This window comes from Equus quagga, chromosome 22 (assembly GCF_021613505.1).
Source record: "Equus quagga isolate Etosha38 chromosome 22, UCLA_HA_Equagga_1.0, whole genome shotgun sequence".
Lineage (NCBI taxonomy): Eukaryota > Metazoa > Chordata > Mammalia > Perissodactyla > Equidae > Equus > Equus quagga.
Window position 1 is genome coordinate 25,297,344 of NC_060288.1, and position 26,809 is coordinate 25,324,152.

Below are 26,809 nucleotides of genomic sequence, written 5' to 3' on the forward strand. Positions count from 1 at the left end.
TCCAGTACAACCCAGCATGATAAGGAATGAAAGAGACCAAATACCAAAAGCACGACAAGAATTAGCCAGCATGCACTGGCAGGAGCCGGGGGAGGAGACCTGGAATTGAATTTTAAGAGTGCTCAATCAAGACTAGCGGAATGTAAGGCTGCATAAGCAATTTCTTAGGAGATAGGATTTAACATCCTGGCAAGGACTCTGGGGGATGGGGCAAACACCTTGTTGAGGTGGCTCTTAGAAGCCTGGAGAAAGGAAAGACCAATGTGAAACTAAGTGGAAATGCCTGAGTTGCCCTGGCAAATGGTAGAGTCTGAGGCAGGGGAGTGTGCTGGGATGGATAGATTTTGTGAGGCCAAAAGACCCACTAGTGGATTATGTTCTACAAGAGGGCCTGGAGGACACCCCCTTCACTGAGGCCATTGGAGGTGCACTCAAGAGAGGGGCTGGTGAGGGGTTCAGTGGCGGCTCTCCTCTGCAGGCCAGGGCCGACGGGAGGTGCTGGGTTCCTTAACAGCAGTGGAATGATGAGGACCCAAAGTAATGGAGGCTAGGTGGCAGCCCTTACACACCGGAAGCCTGGGGACTGCAGTTCCTGTGACCACCGCAAGATTAGAGGAGAGCCAAGGAGTAACCTGCCCCACCAGGAGATAAAGAGATGGTAGAATATGTCATCCCTGGGGCAAAACAGGTGGGCAGACAACAGATTTTGCTTAATGGCTGTACCCCAGAAAAGAGGCAAGAATGGAGGAGCAAAAGGCTAAGGGTCGTCACCCCCATAAAAAGTCACAATCCCTTGCTCAGATCCCAGACCTGAGCCAAACTTCAGACCCGGAACCCATTGACTGAAGAGGGGTCAGGCCTCTAGGAGGAAGGACTCTGCAACACTAGGTCAAGCATAAATGTCAGTTCTACGATTATTTCCCCAATCTTTCCCCAGAGGGACCTACAGCCATTTATTTTGGGGGACTGAATATACAAAGGGACAATGGCCAGACCATATCTAACAATGGAACTCAGACCCACAGCAATTGACCCAGAATGATCAGGACATGGTTGATGACAGCCAACTTTTCTGATTTGGGGTTCTGTTTCCAACTCAGGACCAAATAGAGAAAGCCACATATGCACCCCAGCTAATCCCATGGCAGTCCCGTTCAGTCAACCCACGTGCAGCCTCCAGTCAGACACACCTGGAGACTCCCTTCTTTTCACTATAAAGCTTTTCTCCTCCTCTGCCTGCCTTTGGGTCTCTGCCAAACCAAGTGACGGTGGCTGACTCCCTTGCTATGGTAAGCTCTGGGTAAATAGCTTCTGTTTGTTCTCATTTGGGCGGTCTTCATTTCCTTCCACAGCTTGGATGTCTGTACACCAGAGGAAGGGGAATGATCAGACATTTCTAGGACTATTGGACACATGGTCTGAGTTGACATTGATAACCCAGAGACCAAAGGGTCATCATACCCCACTCCCCCCGTTAGAGTAAGGGTTTATAGGGCCCAGGTAGTAAATGGAATTCTGGCTAAAGGCCATCCCACAGCAGTCTCGTTAGGGTGGCAGACCCACCCAGTGTCATTTACCCAGTCCCTGAGTATATGCTTGGCAGTTGGAGAAACGTCATTGGGTCTCTGGCTTGTGGAGTGAAAGCTATCAGAGTGGAGATGGCCAAGTGGAAGTATCTGAAACTAGCCCCTCTCTCTGATCCATAGAAAAGAAAAGCATCCCACGTAAGACTACAATGATACGTTACATGGACCATATCATTTCAATGGGATAGGAGGAGCAAGAAGTCTTGGTGAGAAACACGTACTCCAGAGGTGTAAATAAAACCCGAAGGAGATACAGAAGCCTGCCATTTGAGAGAAGTTTTTAGAGTTCAGAGGTCAGGGACATACTGGGATATCTCGTCTAAAGGAAAAGATAAATTGTCACATCCTGCCTGCCCTACCACAGAGAAGGCAGCACTCTCTCTGGTGGGCTTTGGGTTCTGGAGGCAACACATTCCACAACTAGGATTACTGCTGCATCCATATTTTGGATGGCATGAAGCCTGCCAGTGTCGAGTGGGCAGGAAAGGGCCCTGTAGCAGGTTCAGGCTCTGGTGCAAGCATCCTTACTCGTGGCCCACATGATCCAGCTGACCCCATTGAGGTGTTGGAGCTCTCAGTGGTGGGACAAGATGCAGTACACGGCTTATGGCAAGCCGCAGTGGGAGAATCACAATGCAGGCCACCGGTATTCCAGAGCAGGGCCATGTCACCCACAGCAGAGAATTATATGGTGCTTGATAATGTCCTTCCTAGTATGTTACTGGGCCTTGGTGGAGATGCAATGCTCGACTGTGGGACACTAAGTGGCCATACATCTGGAATTGCCCGTATGAGCTGAGTTCTGTAGGACCCACCAAGTGATAAAGTTCAATGTGCCCATCAGTCATCTGTCATTGGATGGAAACACACATAAAGGATCAAGCCAAGAAGGACCAGAGGGCATGAGTAAGTTGCATTAGAATGGAAGTATCCCAGACCCCCTGTCACCACCTCAGCTGCACCAGTGCTCCTCCTCAGGCTGGCACCTATGGTCATTTGAGGAGTACCAGAGTCCAGATGAAAGAGGGGGAAAGGCCCAAGTGTGTTTGTGGGTTAGCAGAGATGGTATGTGGGTGCAAGCTGAAAATTGAGGGTGGCTGTGTTGCAGCCACATTGAGGGACGGTCCTGAAAGCCAGTGGGCAGGGAAAACCTTCCCGATGGACAGAGATGCAAGCCAGGCACACAGTCAGCTACACTGTGTAGAAGGAAAAGTAGCCTGAGAATATACTGATTGCTGGGTAGTGGCCAGTGGCCTGAAAAGTAAAGGACAAGTGACAAGGAGATCTGGGGCAAAGGCATTTGGATGGACATAGGAGAGTGGGCACAAATTGTGAATTTTTGTATCACATATTAATGCCTACTAGAAAGCATCTATCATGGAAGAGACAATGAACAACTAAGTAGAAAAAAATGGTCAACCGGTTGATACTAGCTGGCTTTCTCCATCATGTGTCCCAGCACTGGGACATGAATGGAGGGGCCATGGTGGCAGAAACTGAGGCTATGTCTGTCCACAGCATGAACTCCCACTTACTAAGGGTGGTCTAGCTACTGCTGCCTCTGGATGTCCAACCCGTTAGCAACAGGGACCCACACTGAGCCCCTACTATGGCATTGTTCCTCGAGGAGACCAGCCAACTCTTTGGTCTGACTCCATCAGACCTCTTCCATTCTGGAAGGGCCAGCAGTTTATCTTCATGGGATACACTTACTCTGAGTATGGGTTTACCTCTCGTCTGCAGAGACTCAGTCAGCATCACTATCTGGGAGCTTACAGAATGCCTAATCGACCAGCATGGGATCCCACATGACAGTGCATCCCATCAGAGAATCTGCTTTTACGGTGATGGTGCAAATGGGCCCAAGACTATAGGATCCATTGGTTGTATCCTATACAGCACCACCCAGAAGAAGCTGGCCTCATAGAACACTGGCTCAGCTTTCTAAAGCAGCACCTGAAGTGCCAGCTAGACTGAAACCTTCTGAAAGGATGGGGTGCCATCCTTCAGGATGTGGGGTATGCATCAAAATAGAGACCGCTATATGGTGCTGTGTCCCCAGTGGGAATGGTATGTGGGTCCAGGAACCAAGGGATAGAAGCAGGAGTGGTCACCCTTATCATCGCTCCCAGGGACCCACTGGGAAATACTATGCTTTCCATTCCTGCAACTCTGGTTTCTGCAGGGCACACTCTTGCCAGGAGACCCAGCACCGGTCTCATTGATCTATAAGTTACAGCTGTTGAAAGGGCACTTGGATTTCTTATTCCCATGGACCGTAAGGCAAGGTTATTGACAGGGGTAATTGACTCTGATCAGAAAATGAAGATATGGCTGTCTTTACATAGAGAGGGCAGAGAGAAATATGTGTGGACCCACACGATCCACTTGGGGGCATCCTGGCATTCTCTTGTCCTGTTGTAATTGTAAATGGGTCCATGCCAGAAGCTCAGCCTTAGAAGAGTGCCATTATCAAGGGCTCAGACCCCACAGGAATGAAGGTTTGGGTCACACCACCAGGTAAGCCACCAAGACCTGCTGAGATGATAGCTGAAGATGAGGCTAGTTCAGACTAGGGGAGATGAGGAGTAACAGTTCCCTGATATCAACTGCAGGGATAAGGGTGTCGTGCTTTCCCTTCACCTCCTTCTTCTACGTTTCCTCTTAGAAATAAATGCCCATGGGAACCGAGGAGGAGCCACTTCTTGAACCTATATGGAGAAGTAGATTGGTCCAGTCCAAGGGTTGGTGGCTGAGAGAATACTTCTCAGAGATCTCCAGTTGTGGGGAATGTAACTGACGGACGGCCTCAGCATCTGTGCTCTGAAATCCATCACACTGCCTGTTTGCTGCTCCCAGCTAATGACCGAGCAGGGCAGGGATACTAAGACAGGTCGATTCCTGGGAAACACAAAACTCTTCTTGATGGGCAGCTTTGGCTTGGGGATTCCTCATCAGCCTCGGCAAGCTTTCTTAGAACTGCACCTGCAGTCTAAGACTCATCCATCCAACCGTCCTTCCTTCCCTCTCATCTTCCCAGGACTCAGACCTGCATCACAGTCTGACGACTCTCCCAGCCTCCCCTGGCTTATGCTTATTCTCCCTCACAGGTGATTCCCCTATAAATCCCTTGCACATTTAATCCCGTCTTCGTGGCTGCTTCTTGGTGCAGACTAACAGACCTGTTGTTCTCACTCGTGGTGACTTACTTCCTAGTGTTCCTGGTTATCTTTGACTTAAGTTGGTCACTGTCATTAAAACGTTATTTGTGGGGTTTCCCCAGGGTCCAAGATGAAAGTTTCCTGCCAAAAGGATTTTCATTAGCTTCTTTAGCTGGGAACACCACTGGTCCAGAAGCACCTTAGATCACATTCTTGGCTTCAGGTTCCCAGGACCTTTCAGGGCTGTTTATCTGAGGCGGGGGGCATCGTTTACTTGATTTTTACCCCTTCCCTGAAAATACAGCTGTGCATCTATCCTCCCACCTTGTGCAGACCTCAGGGCTTCCATTTCTTTTCTCCTTGTTCCTTTCTACTTTCAAAATGAAAATGCACATTTGGTGGGATCAGCAGATACTCTCTGGGCAAAAGCGTCCTTCATACTCCACATACCCTGCTGGGTTTCTACTTTTTCCTCCAATAATTGCATGGTGATTCCTTATTATCATGTCCTAATTAAAAAAAAATTTATTTAGCACTTTTAGTTGCCTTCAACTGGAGGGTTGGTGCAAATGGCCTAGCCCACCACTGCCAGACAGCAAAGGTCTGATGTCGTTGTTTGTCCATGGAAATTTAAGAATTGACTTGTCTGATCGTCAGAAAATTTCCTATTGGGTTTTATTGTTTTCCTTTTTAACTCAAAAATGTTAATTATTTATAGTTAATTAATTGCATTTATTGACATAGTTTATCAAATTTTGTGTTCACTGTTGTTTCTGGTAACTCGTGCTTTTCCTTTGGGATCAGATTTCTTTGCTGAAGTTCACCTTTCAATACTTCTTTTTTTTTTTTCCAGTAATTTCATTGAGATCATAATGGTTTATAACATTGTGTAATTTTGGATGTCCATTATTATTTATCAATTTCTGAACAGACTTCATTGCTTACCCCCAGTAGTCTAATTTTTATCCATCACCATATAGATGTGCCCCTTTACCCCTTTTGCCTACCCCCCAACTCCCTTCCCCTCTGGTAACCACTAATCTGTTCTCTTTATCCATGTATTTGTTATCTTCCACATATGAGTGAAATCATGCAGTGTTTGTCTTTCTCTGTCAGGCTTATTTCACTTAACATCGTATCCTCAAGGTCCATCCATGCTGTTAACACTTCTTTTAATACATGCCTGAAAATGTCCTTAATTCACTCTCATAGTTGAGAGAAAGTTTAGCTGGGCATAAAATTGTAGCTTGATCATTCTTTTCCTTCAACCCTTTAAAGATAATCCTTTATTTTATTCCGATGTCTACCTATTCTTGCTGCCAATTTAATTATTGATCTTTTAAAAAATAATTTATCTTTCATCATTGATATCTTTTTTTTAAATGCGAATTTATTATTTTTTTTTGAAGTATGCTTTTTTGATGAGGAAGATTGGCCCTGAGCTAACATCTGTTGCCAATCTTCCTCTTCTTTTTTTTTCCTTTTCTCCCCAAAGCCCCAGGACATCGTTGTATATGTTAGTTGTAGGCCATTCTAGTTCTTCTATGTGGGACGCTGCCTCAGCATGGCTTGATGAGCAATGTGTAGATCTGTGCCCAGGATCCAAACTGGCAAACCCTGGGCTGCCAAAGCAGAGCACACGAACTTAACCACTTTGCCACAGGGCCAGCCCCCACTGGTAGCTATTGACACTTACTCATTATCTTCATGTTCTCTAATTTCATTTCAGTGTGTCTTAGTGTGAATTGACACTTATCTTGCTTGTTACTCGAAGCTCACTTTTAATGTCGGGTCCCCTCACATCTTCAGTTCTGTTTTTGGCTCTTCAGATGTGTTTTCCTACTGTTCTTTCCATGTTCTTCTTCTGGAAGGTATGTTGGAGCTTCTCAGCTATCTTCTACAATTCTTAACTGCTCTTTCTCTGTTTATCTTATCATGTATATTTTTGCAGAAGCCCCCACTTGGCTCCCCAGGCCTTCCATCCCCAACCCAAAGGTGTTTCTGGTCTTATTTTGCAGATCTGGTCTTGCAGGGATGTTGAGTTGCACATTGTATTAGTTTCCTGGGCTGCCATAACAAAATGCACAGACTGGGTGACTTAACGGAAAATAGCTTTTTTTTTTTTCAACAATTCTGGAGGCTAAAAGTCCAGGATCAAGGTGTTGGCAGGGTTGATTTCTTCTGAGGTCTCCCTCTTTGACTTTCAGACAGTCATCGTTTCCCTGTGTCTTCACATAGTCTTCCCTTGTGTCTGTCTGTGTCCAAACTTCCTCTTTTCAAAAGGACATCAGTCATATTGGATTAAAGCCCATCTTAATGACCTCATTTTACCTTAATTACCTCTTTAAAGACACTATCTCCAAATATAGTCACATTCTGAGGTACTAGGGGTTAAGACTTCAACATATGAATTTTGTGGGGAACACAACTCAGCCCGCTACAAATATTTAACCCTTCTGCTTAGTCCATATTTGATGTGTTAGTCTCCTAGAGCTGCTGTAACAAATTACTTCAAACTGGGTGCCTCAAAACAACAAAAATTTATTCTCTCACAATTCTGGGGGCCAGAAGTCTGAAATCAAGGTGTCAGCAAGGCCATGCTCTCTCTCTGAAGGTTCTAGGGGAAGATGCTTCCTTGCCTTTCCAGCTTCTGGTATCTCTAGGCTTCCCTTGGTTTGCAGCAGCATCACTCCAATCTCCATCTCCATCTTCACACGGACTTCCTCAGTGTGCCTCTGTCTCTGCTCTTCTTCTTATAAGGACACCAGTCATACTGGATTAGGGCCTACACTAATGACCTCATCTTAACTTGATTACATCCGCAAAGACTCTTTCCAAATAGGGTCACATTCACAGGTATTGGGGTTAAGACTTCAATGTATCTTCATAGAGGACACGGTTTAACCCATAACACCTGGTCATTAGGGTTTCCATGACCATCTACCTCCTTAGGTCTCCAGTTTTCCCTAGGCTTGCTCCTTTCAGAAACCACAGGTGTCTCAGCCTGGCCCCAGCTTCAGCCCTGAGCCTGGCTTAGCTGCTTTACCACTCTGGAACCAACCTTCTACCTCATTGCCCTCGTCTGGGTCTGGAGCCCAACTAGCGTATTGCTTTGCAGTTCTGTTCTCTTTTTGGTCCACCACGGCGTTTTCTTGTTTTTGAGTCCAGTTTGCATTTTGGGTTTCCATTTTTATGTTTTCTCTCTCACTACTGTAAGATTTGAGAAGAGGGGTGCGTCAAAGCATGAACTCAATGTACCATCTTGACCGGGTGCGTGGTTTATGGTTTGGATGTTGATTTGTTTGTTTGCTACAGAGGGAGCCACCAGAGCTTGACCATATGCTTCCGGGAAAGGCTGAATCAAGAAAGAGAAGCTGAAGGAGAAAGGAGATTGTTGGCGCACTGAGCTTCCTGAGAGAGCGGGAAGAGACGGGGTTGAGGGCATGCGGGAGGACTGCTCTCTGCGTGGAAGGGAGGAGGGGAGGGTAGCAGACCTGCACAGCTTTTAGTCTGGGTGACAGGAAGGTGAGGTGGTCCCCACACGGCGGTTATTGCTTGCCTTTATGAAGCAGACATGAGGCTCTCAGCTGAGAGGAGGAGGCGATGGGGCGAGAGGGAACAGACATTTGCAGAGAGAGGTTCTACAATAGGAGTTGACTCTTTCAATTCCTAAAAACCACTTGCATGCTGAAGTTGATTGACAAAGCATAAATGTGTAACGCTTTGAGTACTCTACAAACAAAAAGGGTTTTGAATGGCTCTGTGTTATTCATGAGAAGCAAAGATATTTCCAGCATTATTTTGACTCTTAGTAACTCTTCCAGTGATCTAACACTGGTTGTGTCTCAGAAGAGTGGCCATGGGAGAGATTTGTATTTCTTTCTATGAGCTTTGGTTGGAAGAAATTCACAAAATTGCATATAAAGGTTAGATAGCTTGAAGACTAAAATGATTTGTTTATTTCTGGTTTCTTGATTACTTTTATTTGGTTTTTAAATTTGACTTTAAATGATTTAATAATTGCTACAGAGTCAGCTTGCCTGGGAGTGAATTCTGGCTCCTCTATTTATCAGCTGTGTGAAATTGGGCAAGCAATTTGATATCTTTGTCCCTCAATTTCGTCACTTGTAACATGGGCCAACTAATAATATTTACCTCTTGGAGTTATCGTAAGGATTAAATGAGGTGATACATGCAAGGCACTTAGCACGGTGCCTGGTACCCAGCTCAGTAAAGGTTAGCTGTTTTTGTCATTTCTCTTCTTTTTTTTTTAAAGATTGGCCCTGAGCTAACATCTTTGCCAATCTTCCTCTTTTTTTTCTCTTCTCCCCAAAGCTTGCCAGTACATAGTTGTATATTCTAGTTGTAGGTCCTTCTATTTGAGCTATGTGAACGCCACCTCAGCATGGCTTGATGAGTGGTGCCATGTCCGCTTCCAGGATCTGAACTGGTGAAACCCTGGGCCGCTGAAGCGGAGTGGGTAAACTTAACCACTTGGCCACAGGGCCAGCCTTGTCCTTGTCATTTCTAATGGTTGAAAAATATTTCACTGTATGGCAGTGTCATAATTTATTTAGCCAACTGCCTGTTGATAGATATTTAGGTTGCTTCTAATTTTTTTTTAACAAAATTTGGGAAATACGTGAACATGTGAAGCAATGGATTTTCTTATGTACTGTTAGTGGGAGCATAAATAGGTATAAATCCTTTGGAAAATAGTTGGACGCCAGCCCATAAAGTTGAAGACAAACACACCATGTAACTTGCTAGTTCCACAACTAGGCATATTTCCTAGAGAAGCCGTTATGCGTCTGTGCCAGGAGATATGTATAAGAATGTGTATAGCAGCATTGTTCTTAGTAGCCCCAGTGGATAGGACCCAAATGTCCAACAACAGCAGACTGGATAAATGTGGCTGTGGAAACAAATGAACTACCACTAATGCAACCTGGGAGAAACTCATAAGCAAAAGTTTGAGCAAAAGAAGGAAATCATATCCTAAAATTCATATGGAATCTCAAGAGACCCTGAATAGCCAAAATAATCTTGAAAAAGAACAACGTTGGAGCTTTCACACCTCCTAATTTCAAAACTCACTACAAAGCTATAGTAATCAAAACAGTGTGATACTGGAATAGAAAGAGACATACAGACCAATGGAATAGAATTAAAAACCCAGAAATAAACTCTTACATATACGGTCAAATAATTTTTGATGAGGGTGCCAAGATCATTCATTGAGAAAAGGATAGTTTCTTAAGCAAACGGTCTTGAGAAAACTGGATATTCACACGCAAAAGAAAGAAGATGGACCCTTACCTTACGCCATATACAAAAATTAACTAGAAGTGGATCAAAGACCCAAACGTAACACCTTAAGACTACAAAAATCTCGGAAGAAAACATAGGGGAAAAGCTTCTTGACATTCAATTTAGAGATGATTTCTTGGATATGACACCAAAAACACAAATAAAATAATAAAAATTAGGTAAACTAGACTACATCAAATTTAAAATGATGTGCGTCAAAGGACACAAGTAACAGAGTGAAAAGGCAACTACAAAATGGGAGAAATATTTACAAATTGTATCTCTGATAAGGGGTTAATATACAGAATACACAAAAACTCCTACTACACAACTACAGAAAAGCAAATAAGCCAATTAAAAATGGGAAAAGAGCTCGAATAGATATTTCTCCAAAGAAGATATGCAAATGGCCAATAGACACATGAAAAGATGCTCAACATCATTAATCACTAGGGAAATGCAAATCAAAACCATAGTGAGCTACTGCCTCACAGCTATCAGGATGGCTACTTTTAATAAGAAAACAGATAATAACGTGTTGCAAAGGTGTGGAGAGATGAGAACCCTTCCGCACTGTTGGTGGAAATGTAAAATAGTGCAGCTGCTGTGGAAACAGTATGGCAGTTCCTCCAAAGATTAAAACTAAAACTACCAAACGATCCAGTAATTCCACTTCTAGGTATATACCCCAAAGAATTGAAAACAGGGACTTGAAGAGATATTTGTACATTCATGTGTATGTCAGTGTTATTCACAATAGTTAAGAGGTGGGAGCAATCCAAGTGTCCATCAATGGATGAGCAGGAAAACAGAATGTGGTATGTACACACAGTGGAATATTATTCGGCCTTAAAAAGTAATGAAATTCTGACACACGCTACAACATGGGTGAACCTCGAGGACTTTATACCAAGTGAAATAAGCCAGTCACTGAAGGATAAATACTGTAGGATTCCACTTATTAGAGGTACCTAGAGTAGTCAAATTCAGAGACAGGGGGCCAGCCCGGTGGCACAGTGGTTAAATGTGCACGTTCTGCTTCAGCAGCCCAGGGTTGGCTGGTTCAGATCCCAGGTGCAGACATGGCATCAAGCCATGCTATGGCAGGCATCCCACACACAAAGTAGAGGAAGATGGGCACAGATGTTAGCTCAGTTCCAGTCTTCCTCAGCAAAAAGAGGAGGATTGGAGGGAGAGGTTAGCTCAAGGCTAGTCTTCCTCAAAAAAAAAAATTCACAGAGTCAAAAGTAGAATGGTGGTTCCAGGGGCTGGGAGAGTGGGGAATGAGGAATTCTCGTGTAAGAGGTACAGTTGAAGTTTTGTAAGATGAAAAGAGCTCTGTGGATGGATGGTGGTGATGACAGCATGATAATGTGATGTACTAAATGCCACTGCACGGTATGCTTAAAAATGGTTAAGAAGGTAAATTTTATGTTATGTGTTTGTTTTTACCACAATTTTAAGAAATCATAAACTAATACATACAATAAAATTCTGCTTATATGAAATCTAAAAACAGGAAAGCCATGCTTTCATGGATGGTAAGACGGTAAAGAAAAGCAGGGAAGCGATTCTTAGAAAAGTCGAGGTAAACGGTTATTGTCTTTACTGGGGACAGAAAGGGACGAGGGAGGGACTTTTAGGGTGCTGCCTGTGTTCTGTTTCTTGGTCTGAGTTGTTATGTGGGTGTTTGCTTTATTACTCTAACTGTACGTATGTTTTAGGTATTCTTTGTATTTGATATATTTCACAGTTAAAAAGGAAAAGAAAAAGTTTAAGGCATGTTACCACTAAAGGTTATTCAATCAGACAATACTGTGGAGAAAGCAAGGAATGGTTTGCTGGCAACCTCACAGCCTCCTGCTGAAGCAGCTCTAGGGTTTCTCCTTTCCATTCTCCCGGGTGGGTTTCGAATTGGCAGCTCTCCAGCAGCCAGCATGGCACAAGCCTAGCCAGGCACGTGGGAGGAGGTAGAGGAAGCTGCAGGGACCACCAGCAGACCAGTCTTTGAACTGGATCTGGGGCCTGATTTTTATTTCATGCCTCTTCATGACACCACTACATTCACAATTTTTCACTTGTTAAGAAGCATCAGGCAGGGGCTGGCCCCGTGGCCGAGTGGTTAAGTTCACGGGCTCCGCTGCAGGCGGCCCAGTGTTTCGTTGGTTCGAATCCTGGGCGCGGACATGGCACTGCTCATCACACCACGCTGAGGCAGCGTCCCACATGCCACAACTAGAAGGACCCACAACGAAGAATATACAACTATGTACCGGGGGGCTTTGGGGAGAAAACGGAAAAAATAAAAAAATCTTTAAAAAAAAAAAAAAAAAAAAAAGAAGCATCAGGCAGGGGCCAGCCCCGTGGCTTAATGGTTGGGTTCACTGCGCTCGGCTTTGGCAGCCTGGGTTTGTAGCTTTGGATCCCAGGTGTGGACCTACACCACTTGTCAGCCATGCTGTGGCAGTGACCCACATACAAAACAGGGGAAGATTGGCACAGATGTTAGCTCAGGGTGAATCTTCCTCATCAAAAAAATAAAAGCCTCAGGCAAAATTTTTTTTAACTTTAATAATTCAGTTCAGTGTTGAAAAGAAAGATGTGCTTTAAAAATATCTAACTCTAAACTCTGCTTTTGGGGCTGGCCCCATGGCTGAGTGGTTAAATTTGCGCCCTCTGCTTTGGCGGCCTGGGATTTCACTGGTTCAGATCCTGGGAGTGGACATGGCACTGCTCATCAGGCCATGCTGAGGTGGCATCCCACATAGCACAACCAGAAGGACCTACAACTACAATATTCAACTATATACTGGGGGGTTTCGGAGAGAAGAAGGAAAAAAAAAAAGATTGGCAATAGATGTTAGCTCAGGTACCAATCTAAAAACAAAAAAAACAAAAAACCTCCCAAAAAACCAACTCTGTTTTCAAATGTTTCTGGTGACCAGCCAGGCCTCATCTGTTATCACCCACAGGAATTTGCTGACCACTCACTATGTGCCTTATCTGAGATGAGTGTGTGATCACTGTGCGTGAAAAAAAAATGATGTTTAAAATATTATTCATTAGTGGCCAGACAACTCTGCATTGCAAGAACTTCAAGTAAAGTATAAACAACTTCAGATTCTCTTGAGTGTGAAAGACAAGTAATATACCATATGTGTAAAGTATTTAAAGAGCTGGATTGCACCCGAGGGGTTCAGGGGGTTGGGAAGCACAATGAAAATGTCGAGAATTTGGAGATCATTGTCATAAAACATGGGGGGAACAATAGAAAAAGTAAATAAGTCATGCTATACTCATACGGTGATTACTATAGAGCAGAGCTAATGAATGAATTACAGCTACACATAGCAAACAGATGAAGCAATTCAAAGGGGAAAACAAGTCACAAAAGAATATAGACATCCTGATTTACTTAGAAGTCCACATAAAGTTCATAAATAGGCAAAACTCTTCTGCATTGTTTAGAATGCATACATGGGGAAAGTATGAGAGCAGTGACCTGGATGGGGTGGGGGGACAAGGAAAGGCACATGGCACAGAGCTGCTCTGTGACACCCATCAGCAGCTATTTCTTGACTTGGGTCCTGGTTATACCTGTTCTCGTTTTATAACTGTTCATTAGATTCTATATTTATATCTGTCATATTGCTCAAAGCAAGACTAAAAAGCACAGTGGAACAGCTCTGCATATGGCTGTTTCACTCACTGTGGGAAACATCAAGATGGCTCCCACAACAGTTTGCTAGGGTGGCTTTCCACAGAGCGGAGCGGACACATCTGAGATGCTGACTTCCATGAACTAGAAAAGCCTTTTCTTTATCTTGGTCGTAGCAAGGGCACATCAATAAGGCCGTTGGAGAATGCTCCTATACATATCTTATTGCTAAAGAAGAGATCTTCTGGAAAGCAATTTATATCGTCAGTGTGGTCAGGAGTTTGTAATATATTCCACACAAGGGATGCTTGGTTCTTGGGAAAGGCATTTGCCAGGACCTATGCCTGTAAACTGTTGGCAGTCTGCCTATCTAGTGCAGAGACATTTCTGTGAACTGTGTTATAGTTTAAATGTTCATAGTGAATCGATATTTCACAAGAGTGGCAACAAAACTCTCTCTGAAGTTGTGTCCATGTAATAAAAGGAAAAGCGTAACAGAACCTCATCAATGAAAACAATGACCTCCTTATCATTTTTGAAGGAATGAGACATCTCGCTCAGTGTAAAAGTTGTTATTAATAGTTATTTTTAAAGACTTTAATATAATTTATTTCAGTATTTATTTAAGTCTTTTGGGCAAGAAAAGAGGTGCTTTTGATGGTATCATAGAGAGAAGCTTGATTTAAATATGATCCTGGTCAAGAAAGGAAATTTTGTGTGTGTGTGTGTGTGAGGAAGATTGTCCCTGAGCTAACATCTGTGCCAGTCTTCCCCTACTTTGTACATGGGACACTGCCACAGCATGGCTGATGAGTGGTGTGTAGGTCCAGGATCCAAACCTGTGAACCCTGAGCTGCCAAAGCGGAGTATGCGAACTTAACCCCTACACCACGAGGCTGGCCTCAGAAATTTTTGGTTTTTTTGCTGAGCAAGTTTTGCCCTGAGATAACATCTGTGCCACTCTTCCTCTATTTTGTATGTGGGTTGTCGCCACAGCATGGCCACCGACGAGTGGTGTATGTCCGTGCCTGGGAACTGAACTCAAAGTGCAGCAAACCAGTCTTCACCACTAGGCCATGGGGCCGGATCTGAGAAAGGACAATTTTATAAAGTGAGCTGTAGATTTAAGACTTGTGTCTTGGCAGTATGGTGGACTTAATCTATTGAAAACCCAAGTCCAAAGACACAAATATTGGTAAAAATAGAATAAATATTCTCCAAAATGTGGAGCTAAGTGCTCAAGAAAGCAATACCCAGAACTCAAAACCAGAGCTGTGAGCACATGGTCTGAAGTGGCGACAGACAAGTGCCCCTTCGACTACAGGGCTTGGGCTTGACTTTTGTGTAAGCACAAGAGATGGGGCCTTGAGCCTGCTGTGGACAGCGGTAGGAACTGAGATCCCCACATAAATCTGGAACATTTGAAAGGCAATAACCTCAAACAAAAGAGGAGATTAGGAAAAAGCCCCCGGTCCAAGCCCAAGGACACCAGTTTGTTTTCATTTCTTGGTGTGAGGCTTCCTGGACCACAATGATGTATTTACTTTAACAGACTCTTACTGAAAGAACCACTCAATTTTCATCTTCGGGAAGAAGAAAACTGCACTCAGAAGGAAAGACCAAATTACAAGAACAAATAGAAAGGAAACAATTGTATAAACTTTTGGCTAAATCTGAAAAGCACTAACTACGTAAACTAATAACTGCAATAATAATGACGATTTTGAGGCTATGTAAACAGTGTTGTCACTAAACTACAGGAAAAGCTAACATATAAGGTGACAGCCATTTAAAGATGTATTTTGAAATCTTAGTGATGTTTGAGGAAAGAGTAAGGATATAGATTAACTTTGGCTTTAAGTCAAATATACATCATGAAAATTTAAACGTAACTCCTAAAAGAATAAAAGTAGAACACACAACTCACAAATGAATTGAAAATAAAAGAGAGGGATGATGAAAATGATTAATTCACTAGTGGGTGGGAAAGGAGAAATAAGAAGCAAAGAGTGGAAAGTAGCATGAAAATAAGATCGTAGCAATAAATCCAATATATCGGCAGTCCTAAATACATAATGGATACGGTATCAGTTAAAAATTGTATTTTAAAAATTCATGCTATATTCTGTTTACGAGGGATATACCTAAAACATAATGGCACAGAGAGGTTGAAAGAATGAAACCAAACATATACTTTCCCAAACCAAAATAGAACAAAAAAGAATAAAAGTTGTGAGCTTTAACAGTATTCGGCATCAAAGAGTTGAAGGCAAAAACCATTATTGGCGATAATAAAAATAGTTAAATCATGAATAAGGAGCAACTCTAAAAATATCATTCTGAAATTGTATGCACCTAATAACACAGCCTCAAATAGAAAGTGTGCATATTGACATACGAGTGTGAGAAATATACAAAAGCACCACTATAATGAGAGATTTTTAACACACCACTCTCTGTAATTGACAGATCAAGCAAATAAAAATTTAGAAAAGACACATAAGGTTTTAATAACACAACAAGGATGATCTAATGATTATATAAAAATCCCTATGCCCCACAGAGAATAGATATAATTTTTAGGCATACATGCAACATATTTTAGGGTTGCAAAGGAAATACCAACAATTACCAAAACATTTTTATCATATTGGCCACATTCTCTTACCTCAATGCAATTAATTTGAAATTAATAACAAATAGACAACAAAGTTTCATATTTGAGGAAATTTAAAAAAAGACTTCTGAAACATACATGTTTCTGCCCAGGAAGGGGGCCATCTGCCTGCCACGAGACATGCCAATAGTTGACAGGCAAGGAAGTAAGAGAGAAAGGGTTTTATTACAACTTACTAGCAAGGGGAAGATGGCTGACTAATGTCCAAAAGAACCATCTTACTGAACAAAGACTATGGGCCAGTTATATAGGGGGCTGGTCTCCTGGTGGAGGAGGCATCTGGTCTTAGTGCCTGATAGTCTTTTGTTTTACTGGATATGCATCAGAGACTGGAGCAACACCCTATACTCTGATCTTTCAATTGTCATTATCATGGCTATCGGCATTGACTCTCTGCCCGAGGGTCATCACATTCCTAAGGAACTCAAAAGAACAAAGTTATCATCTTAATGCAGCTGGAAGGGGCCAGAAAATCTGCAGAGCATGTCTGGGTTAGTTAATTAGAGGTCATTCAAAGTTACAATATGATTGCTTTTCTACAATATGGCTTCCCTTGTGTCAACCTTGTGTTGAGCTGGTATCATAAGGAATAAAAAAATCATAATGGAATGATAATTGCTAACAGTCATTGAACAATTACTGTGTGCCAGGCACTCTTCTATGCATTTTATGCAGATTAGCCAATTTAGTTCTCGTAACAACCCCATGATATAAGAACCATCAACATCTCCACTTTACAGAGAATGAAATTGAGGCACAGACGGATTCAATAACTTGTCCAAGAAGCAGAATCATCCTCTTTATCACAACCCCAAATTGCGTCTTCACTAAGAAAATAAGTAAGTAGGGCCAGCCCAGTGGCACAGAGGTTAAGTTCACAGACACTTCTTTGGTGGCCCGGGGTTCACCGGTTCAGATCCCAGGTGTGGACATACACATCGCTTGGCACACCGTGCTGTGGTAGGCGTCCCACTTATAAAGTAGAGGAAGATGGGCACAGATGTTAGCTCAGGGCCAGTCTTCCTCAGCAAAAAGAGGAGGATTGGCAGCAGATGTTAGCTCAGGCTAATTTTCCTCAAATAAGAAAAGAAAAGAAAAGAATAGAAAAGAAGTAGCTAGATGAATGATCATGAAAATAAAACATATAAAAATGCGTGAGGCACATCAAAAGTGGTAGTGAGTGGGAAAATTTACAAATTCTTATATCTTAGTAAAAAAAAGACAAGAGGAGAAGAGCCAAGATGGCGCCGTGAGTAGTCCTCTTTGTCTCTCGCCCTTCGAGTCTACAATTATTTGGACACTTATCGCTTGACAAAGGATATCCAGACAGCATCTCAGGACGTCTGAGACACCCACGCGACTATACATCGGAAGGCGGATGGACTTTCCTCCGGGAGGATGTGGAAATAGGTGAGGGCTCTCCGACCCCGACGGGCAGCCTGGTACCCGCAAGCGGCTTTCTTCCAACGGACGCCCCCAGAGGATCCACGCACGTCTAGGGCAGGAGCGAGAACACAACAGAGGAGCGACGGTGGAAACAGGTGACCAGAACCCTACCTAAACCCCCTGCAATTACTCCTAAACGCAGAGGGAAACTTTGGAGTTGCACACCTGAGCCCGCGGGGAGAGTCTCTCCCCGCCATTGGCGGGGGGATCCAGCCTGGTGCTCGGGGCACCCGGAGGGTCCCAGAGAGAGACACGGAGGGCACGGAGATCTCCCAGCTGCCGTTGCCCGCCCCGTGGGACTAGGGACTGCCGGAGATCTCAGAGAGGACCGGGGCTGGGGGAAGTTTCAAAGGCGGGTCCTGCGACCCGGAGGGGAAACGCCGGAGCTCCGCCCGGGCAGCAGACAAAACTCTCTGTCTGCCGTTAGCAGAGGGGCCACGCCCAGCATTCACGGCTCCGGCAGAGGCCGGGAGAGAAGCCCTGAGGGCGGGGCGACCCCCAGCTGCCGTTGCCCACCCTGTGAGGCTAGGGATTGCCGGAGATCTCGGAGAGGACCGGGGCCGGGGGAAGTTTCAAAGGCCGGTTCTGCGACCCGGAGGGGAAGCGCCGGAGCTCCACCCGGGCAGCAGACAAAAATCCCTGTCTGCCATTGGCAGAGGGGCCACGCCCAGCATTCACGGCTCCGGCAGAGGCCGGGAGAGAAGCCCTGAGGGTGGGGCGACCCCCAGCTGCCGTTGCCCACCCCGTGAGGCTAGGGATTGCTGGAGATCTCAGAGAGGACTGGGGCTGGAGAGAGTTCCAGAGACCCAGCTTAGCAGCCTAGGGGGAAACCCTACAGGCTCACAGCAGCCTTAGGGAAAGCCTCTGCACAGCACCAGTAGAAGGCACCCAGCCACCAGCCACAAGGCTGGAAGACCCCAGGGCAAAAGCAGCATAGCTAGGTGTACTAACCACAGACTGTAGAAGATGCCAATAGCTCTCCTGCGACCTATAGAGGACAAGTGAGATTTGGTGGGTGCCGACAGCAACGGAGCGACAAATATAAGTGATCCCACCCCGGCTGCTGGAAAAGCCCATAACACCGTTGCAGACCCCAAGGAGAGAGCACATCTAGGTGGGCTGCAACAGTAGGCACCTGCAGCCTGAAGCCCCCCTGTGACGGCCCCCACGGCAGAGGAGGGAATCCAAAGGGCCACTGTGGCTACGAAGAGGGGCCCAGGCCCAGTTAGCAACTACGGACAGGATTCCTGGTTGGTGAAATATAAACAGCTGCTCCTCCCACCGCAGCAGCTGAAACAAGTGAAAGGAGCAACTAAACTCTATTTCCATGCGGAGGCACAAATCAACAACATCAAGCAATATGAAAAAATACATTAAATCTCCAGAACAGAAAGAAAGCAACAAATATACAGAAAACAATCCCAAAGAAAATGAGATGTATAACCTAAATGACGATGACTTCAAAACAGCCATCATTAAGATTCTCAATGAGTTAAGAGAGAATTCTGACCGACAACTCAACGAGTTCAGGAGCTATGTCACAAAAGAGTTTGATACGATAAAGAAGAACCAAACAGAAATATTGGAAATGAAGAACACAATAGAGGAGATTAAGAAAAATCTAGATGCTCTGAACAGTAGGGCCGATAATATGGAGGAAAGAATTAGCAATTTGGAAGATGGCAATATAGAATTGTTGCAGGCAGAGGAGGAGAGAGAAGCAAGACTTAAAAGAAATGAAGAAACTCTCCGAGAATTATCAGACACAATTAGGAGATGCAACGTAAGGATTATAGGTATACCAGAGGGAGAAGAGAAGGAGAAAGGGGCAGAAAACCTATTCAAAGAAATAATGGCTGAGAACTTCCCAAATCTGGTGAGGGAGATGGATCTTCAGGTGACAGAAGCCAATAGATCTCCAAACTTTATCAATGCAAGAAGACCAACTCCACGGCATATAGTAGTGAAGCTAGCAAAAGTCAACGACAAGGAGAAAATATTAAGGACAGCCAGGCAAAAGAAACTAACCTACAAAGGAACCCCCATCAGGCTATCAGCAGATTTCTCAGCAGAAACTTTACAGGCTAGAAGAGAGTGGAATGATATATTCAAAAATCTGAAGGACAAAAATCTACAGCCAAGAATTCTCTACCCAGCGAAAATATCCTTCAAATACGATGGAGAAATAAAAACTTTCCCAGATAAACAAAAATTAAGGGAGTTCATTGCCACAAAACCTCCTCTTCAGGAAATCCTCAGGAAAACCCTCATTCCTGAAAAATCCAAAAAAGGAAAGGGGCTACAAAACCAAGAGCAGAGGAGATAAGTAGAAGGACAACAACAGAGAGTAGCAGCTCTACATCAGAACAGATTAAACCATGGGACGAGAAACAAAGGAAACTGAAAAAAACTGGAAAACAAGACACAAAATGGGAGTGGTAGGCCCCCACGTCTCAATAATCATTCTAAATGTAAATGGATTGAACTCCCCAATCAAAAGACACAGAGTGGCAGGATGGATCAAAGAACAAGATCCAACAATATGCTGCCTCCAGGAAACACACCTCAGCCCCAAAGACAAACACAGACTCAGAGTGAAGGGATGGAGAACAATACTCCAAGCTAATAATGAACAAAAGAAAGCAGGTGTCGCTATACTAATATCAGACAAGGTAGATTTCAAAGCAAAACAGATAAAGAAAGATAAAGAGGGACAGTATATAATGATAAAAGGGACTCTCCACCAAGAAGACATAACACTTATAAATATATACGCATCCAACACAGGAGCACCAAAATTTGTAAAGCAACTCTTAATAGAACTAAAAGAAGACATCAACGACAATACAATAATAGTAGGGGACCTCAACACACCATTAACACCAATGGACAGAACATCCAGACAGAAAATCAACAAGGAAATAATAGAATTAAATGAAAAATTAGACCAGATGGACTTAATAGATATATATAGAACACTTCATCCAAAAACAGCAGGTTACACATTCTTCTCAAGTGCACATGGAACATTCTCAAGGATTGACCATATTTTGGGAACCAAAGCAAACATCAATAAATACAAGAGAGTTGAAATAATATCAAGCATCTTTTCTGATCATAACGCTATTAAACTAGAAATCAACTACAAGAAAAAAGCAGAGAAAGGTGCAAAAATGTGGAGACTAAACAACACGCTTCTCAACAAACAATGGATCATTGAAGAAATTAAAGAAGAAATCAAATATTATCTGGAGACAAATGAAAATGAGAATACGACATACCAAATCATTTGGGATGCAGCAAAAGCAGTCCTAAGAGGGAAATTCATCGCAATACAGGCTCACCTCACTAAACAAGAAAAAGCTCACGTAAGCAACCTCAAACGACACCTAACAGAACTAGAAAAAGAAGAACAAACAAAGCCCAGAGTCAGTAGAAGGAGGGAAATAATAAAAATAAGAGCAGAAATAAACGATATTGAAACAAAAAAGACAATAGAAAGGATCAATGAAACAAAGAGTTGGTTCTTCGAAAGAATTAACAAAATTGACAAACCCCTAGCCAGACTCACCAAGAAAAGAAGAGAGAAAGCGCAAATTAACAAAATCAGGAATGACAGAGGAGAAATCACAACAGATACCAATGAAATACAAGAGATCATAAGAGAATACTATGAAAAACTATATGCCAACAAATTGAACAACTTGGAAGAAATGGACAAATTCCTAGACTCCTACAATCTCCCCAAACTGAATCAGGAAGAAATGGAGAATCTGAATAGACCAATCACAAGTAAGGAAATAGAAACGGTAATCAAAAACCTCCCCAAAAACAAGAGTCCAGGACCAGACGGCTTCTCTGGAGAATTCTACCAAACATTCAAAGAAGACTTAATACCTATTCTCCTCAAACTGTTCCAGAAAATTGAGAAAGATGGAGAACTCCCTAACACATTCTATGAAGCCAACATCACTCTGATCCCCAAACCTGACAAGGACAACACAAAGAAGGAGAACTACAGGCCGATATCACTGATGAACATAGATGCAAAAATCCTCAACAAAATTTTGGCAAACCGATTACAGCAATACATCAAAAAGATTATACACCATGATCAAGTGGGATTTATACCAGGGACACAGGGATGGTTCAACATCCGCAAGTCAATCAACGTGATACACTACATCAACAAAATGAAAAACAAAAACCACATGATCATCTCAATAGACGCAGAGAAAGCATTCGACAAGATCCAACACCCATTTATGATAAAAACCCTCAGTAAAATGGGTATAGAAGGAAAGTACCTCAACATAATAAAGGCCATATATGATAGACCCACAGCCAACATCATACTCAATGGACAAAAGCTGAAAGCCATCCCTCTGAGGACAGGAACAAGACAAGGGTGCCCACTTTCACCACTCCTATTCAACATAGTACTGGAGGTGCTGGCCAGAGCAATTCGGCAGGAAAAAAAAATAAAAGGAATCCAAATAGGTAACGAAGAAGTAAAACTCGCGTTGTTTGCAGACGACATGATCTTATACATAGAAAACCCCAAAGAATCCACAGAAAAACTATTAGAAATAATCAACAACTACAGCAAAGTAGCAGGGTATAAAATTAACGTGCATAAATCAGTAGCATTTCTATACACTAACAATAAACTAACAGAAAAAGAACTCAAGAACTCTATCCCATTCACCATCGCAACGAAAAGAATAAAATACCTTGGGATAAACTTAACCAAGGAAGTGAAGGATCTATACAATGAAAACTACAAGACTTTCTTGAAAGAAATTGACGATGACATAAAGAGATGGAAAGACATTCCTTGCACATGGATTGGAAGAATAAACATAGTTAAAATGTCCATACTACCTAAAGCAATATACAGATTCAATGCTATCCCAATCAGAATCCCCAGAACATTCTTCACAGAAATTGAACAAACAATCCTAAAATTCATATGGGGGAACAAAAGACCACGAATTGCTAAAGCAATCTTGAGCAAGAAAAACAAAGCCGGCGGAATCACAATCCCCGATTTCAAAACATACTACAAAGCTACAGTGATCAAAACAGCATGGTACTGGTACAAAAACAGGTCCACAGATCAATGGAACAGAATTGAAAGCCCAGAGATAAAACCACACATCTATGGACAGCTAATCTTCGACAAAGGAGCAGAGGGCCTACAATGGAGAAAAGAAAGTCTCTTCAACAAATGGTGCTGGGAAAACTGGACAGCCACATGCAAAAGACTGAAAATCGACCATTCTTTTTCACCACACACCAAAATAAACTCAAAATGGATCAAAGACCTAAAGATTAGGCCTGAGACAATAAGTCTTTTGGAAGAGAATATAGGCAGTACACTCTTTGACATCAGTTTCAAAAGAATCTTTTCGGACACTGTAACTCCTCAGTTGAGGGAAACAATAGAAAGAATAAACAAATGGGACTTCATCAGACTAAAGAGCTTCTTCAAGGCAAGGGAAAACAGAATTGAAACAAAAAAACAGCTCACTAATTGGGAAAAAATATTTACAAGCCACTTATCCGACAAAGGGTTAATCTCCATAATATACAAAGAACTCACACTGCTTAACAACAAAAAAACAAACAACCCGATCAAAAAATGGGCAGAGGACATGAACAGACATTTCTCAAAAGAAGATATGAATATGGCCAATAGACACATGAAAAGATGTTCATCATCGCTAATCATCAGGGAAATGCAAATCAAAACTACACTAAGATATCACCTTACCCCCGTTAGATTGGCAAAAACATCCAAAACCAAGAACGACAAATGTTGGAGAGGTTGTGGAGAAAGAGGAACCCTCATACACTGTTGGTGGGAATGCAAACTGGTACAGCCACTATGGAAAACAGTATGGAGATTTCTCAAAAAGTTAAAAATAGAAATACCCTATGACCCAGCCATCCCATTACTGGGTATCTATCCTAAGAACCTGATATCAGATATCTCAAGAGTCCGTTGCACCCCTATGTTCATCGCAGCATTATTTACAATAGCCAAGACGTGGAACCAGCCTACATGCCCAGAAACTGATGATTGGATAAAGAAGATGTGGTATATATACACAATGGAATACTACTCAGCCATAAAAAAAGACGAAATTGGCCCATTCACAACAATGTGGATGGACCTCGAGGGCATTATGTTAAGCGAAATAAGTCAGTCAGAGAAAGACGAACTCTATATGACTCCACTCATAGGTGGAAATTAGTATATTGAGAAGGAGATCTGATCGGTGGTTACCAGGGAAAAGGGGGGGTGGGGGGAGGGTACGGAGGGGGAAGTGGTGTACCCACAACATGACTAACAAAAATGTACAACTGAAATTTCACAAGCTTGTAATCCATCATAACATTAATAAAAAAAAAAAAAAAGACAAAAATAATGAGATAAATACTTAGAGTAAACCTCAAAATAGTAGATGCAAGGAATTAAGAGAAAGCAGAAACTGATGAAACAGAAAACAGAGGAACCATAGAAAAGATGATAACATCCAAAGCGGTTTCACTACAAAAACTAGTAAAATGGAAAGGCCTGAAGCCAGAGTGAACAGGAAAAATTGAGATAAAGCCTACACACAAAACACACTAGGATGAAAATGAGAGATATTGCCAAAGAGGAAGCAGAGATTTTGAAAACCAGAACAGAATACCATTCACAAGTCAGTGCCAATAAATAGGAAAACAGACGAAATGGACAGTTTCCCCAAATAAACGTAACTTATCAAAAGGGACTCGAAAAGGAACAGAAAACCTGAACATATCAATAACCATGGAAGAATTTTATCAGTAGTTAAAAGTCAGCTCATCAATAAACTCAACCCCAGAAGTGCTAGGTGTGTGGGCCAGCCCTGTGGCTGAGTGGTTAGGTTCACACACTCTGGTTCGGCTGCCCAAGGTTTCACTGATTTGGCTCCTAGGCATGGACATGGTACCACTCATGCAGCCTTGCTGCGGCGGTGTCCCACATAGCACAACCAGAGGCACTCACAACTAGAATCATACAACTATGTACTGGGGGGATTTGGGGAGAAGAAAAAGGGAAAAAGAAAATTGGCGACAGATGTTAGCTCAGGTGCCAATCTTAAAAAAAAAAAAAAAGAAGTGCTAGATGTGAAACAAATGGTTATCTGAATGACATAAAAATTCTTTTTAAATAGAAAAAGAGGAAATGCTTCCCAACTCATTTTGTGAACTAACACAGTCTTGACCAGAACAGTACAAGAAAAGAAATTTACAGGGGCCAAACCCGTGGCTGAGTGGTTAAGTTCATGTGCTCTGCTTTGGCGGCCCAGGGTTTCACTGGTTTGGATCCTGGGCACAGACATGGCACCACTCGTCAGGCCATGCTGAGGTGGCATCCCACACGCCACAAGTAGAAGGACCCACAACTAAAATATACAACTGTGTACTGGGGGGATTTAGGGAAAAAAAGCAGGAAAAAAAAAAAAAGAAGAAGATTGGCAACAGTTGTTAGCTCCAGTGCTAATCTTTAAAAAGAAAAACAAAGAAAAGAAATTTACAAAGGAATCTCATTTGCGAACATAGTTACAAAAATTCTAAATAAAATTTGGCACTCTGAGCTTCAGCAATATGTAAACAAAAGAATATATCATGAACAAGTTGGATTTATTGCAGATGCAAAGATAGTTTAAAGTTAGAAAATTGTGTTTATGTTATTTGTCACATTAACAGATTAAAAGAGAAAAAATGAGAGCATCTTGGAAAGCACAGAAATAGCATTTGATAAAATTCAACATTAGTTCATGATAACATTATATTTTTACTGAAACAGGAATAGAAAAGAACTTCCTTAGCCTATTTTTTGTTTATCAGGAAAATAAAAATCCAAAGCAAATTTGGCAAAATGTCGAGTAAAGCTGAGCAGTGGGCCCACAGGTGTTTGTAGTGTAATTCCCTGGAACTTGGTCTTTGTTTGTTTTGTTTTTGGATCATTTGGATGCTAAATGGAAAAAATAATTTAGATAATAGAGGAAGTAATTATGTAGAAAATTCATAAAATTGAGACACTGATGAAAGGACACAAGATGAATGATCCCCCGAAAAAAATTAAATGAAAGAGAATAAGATGATTATTGTTGATACCACATTTTAGATGACGTCTTAGTCTGTTGGGCTGCTGTAACAGTACCACAGACTGGGTGGCTTACAAACAACAGAAATTTATTGTTCACCGTTCTAGAGGCTGGGAGGTCCAAGATGAAGATGCTGGCACATTTGATATCTGGTGAGGGCCCACTTCCCGGTTCCCAGACAGCTGTCTTTTCACTGTGTCCTCACATGGTGGAAGGGCAGAAGGGGCCTTCCTGGGGTCTCTTTTATAAGGGCACTAATTCCATTCATGAGGGCTCTGCATCTCCTAAGGGCCTCTCCTCCTGATACTATGACATTGGGCATTAGGTTTCAACTTATGAATTTTAGAGGAACAGAGACATTCAATTCGTTGCAAATGGTTAAACAATAAATATATAAATGGCTCAAAGATTTGGGAAATAGAAAAGAAGAGGCGAAAACTTATGAAGCTGGGTATAGAAAAGAAGAGGTGAAAACTTAGGAAGCGGGGTACCTCAGGGTTACTGCAAATATTCAATAAGATTGCCTTTCAACCTTGTTAGGAGAAGAAGTTAATCTTGTCAACTTGCTATTTTCCTGTTTAACCTGGGGTGTAACTCAAGGGTCACAAGGATTTATGAGCTGGTTTTACAGAATAAAGAGAATGCCTTCCAAGATCACCAGATAACCAGCCCCCAGCTGCCGTTGATGCCCAGAAGTCAGACTGCCAGGGGCTTAATCAGGAGTAAAAGAAACACAGATTACGCCTTTGTTTCTCCTAAATGCTTCCTACCACACCCCTTAGCTCTATAAAACCCAGTGCTTTTTTCTCTTGTTAAGGTGGATTTGA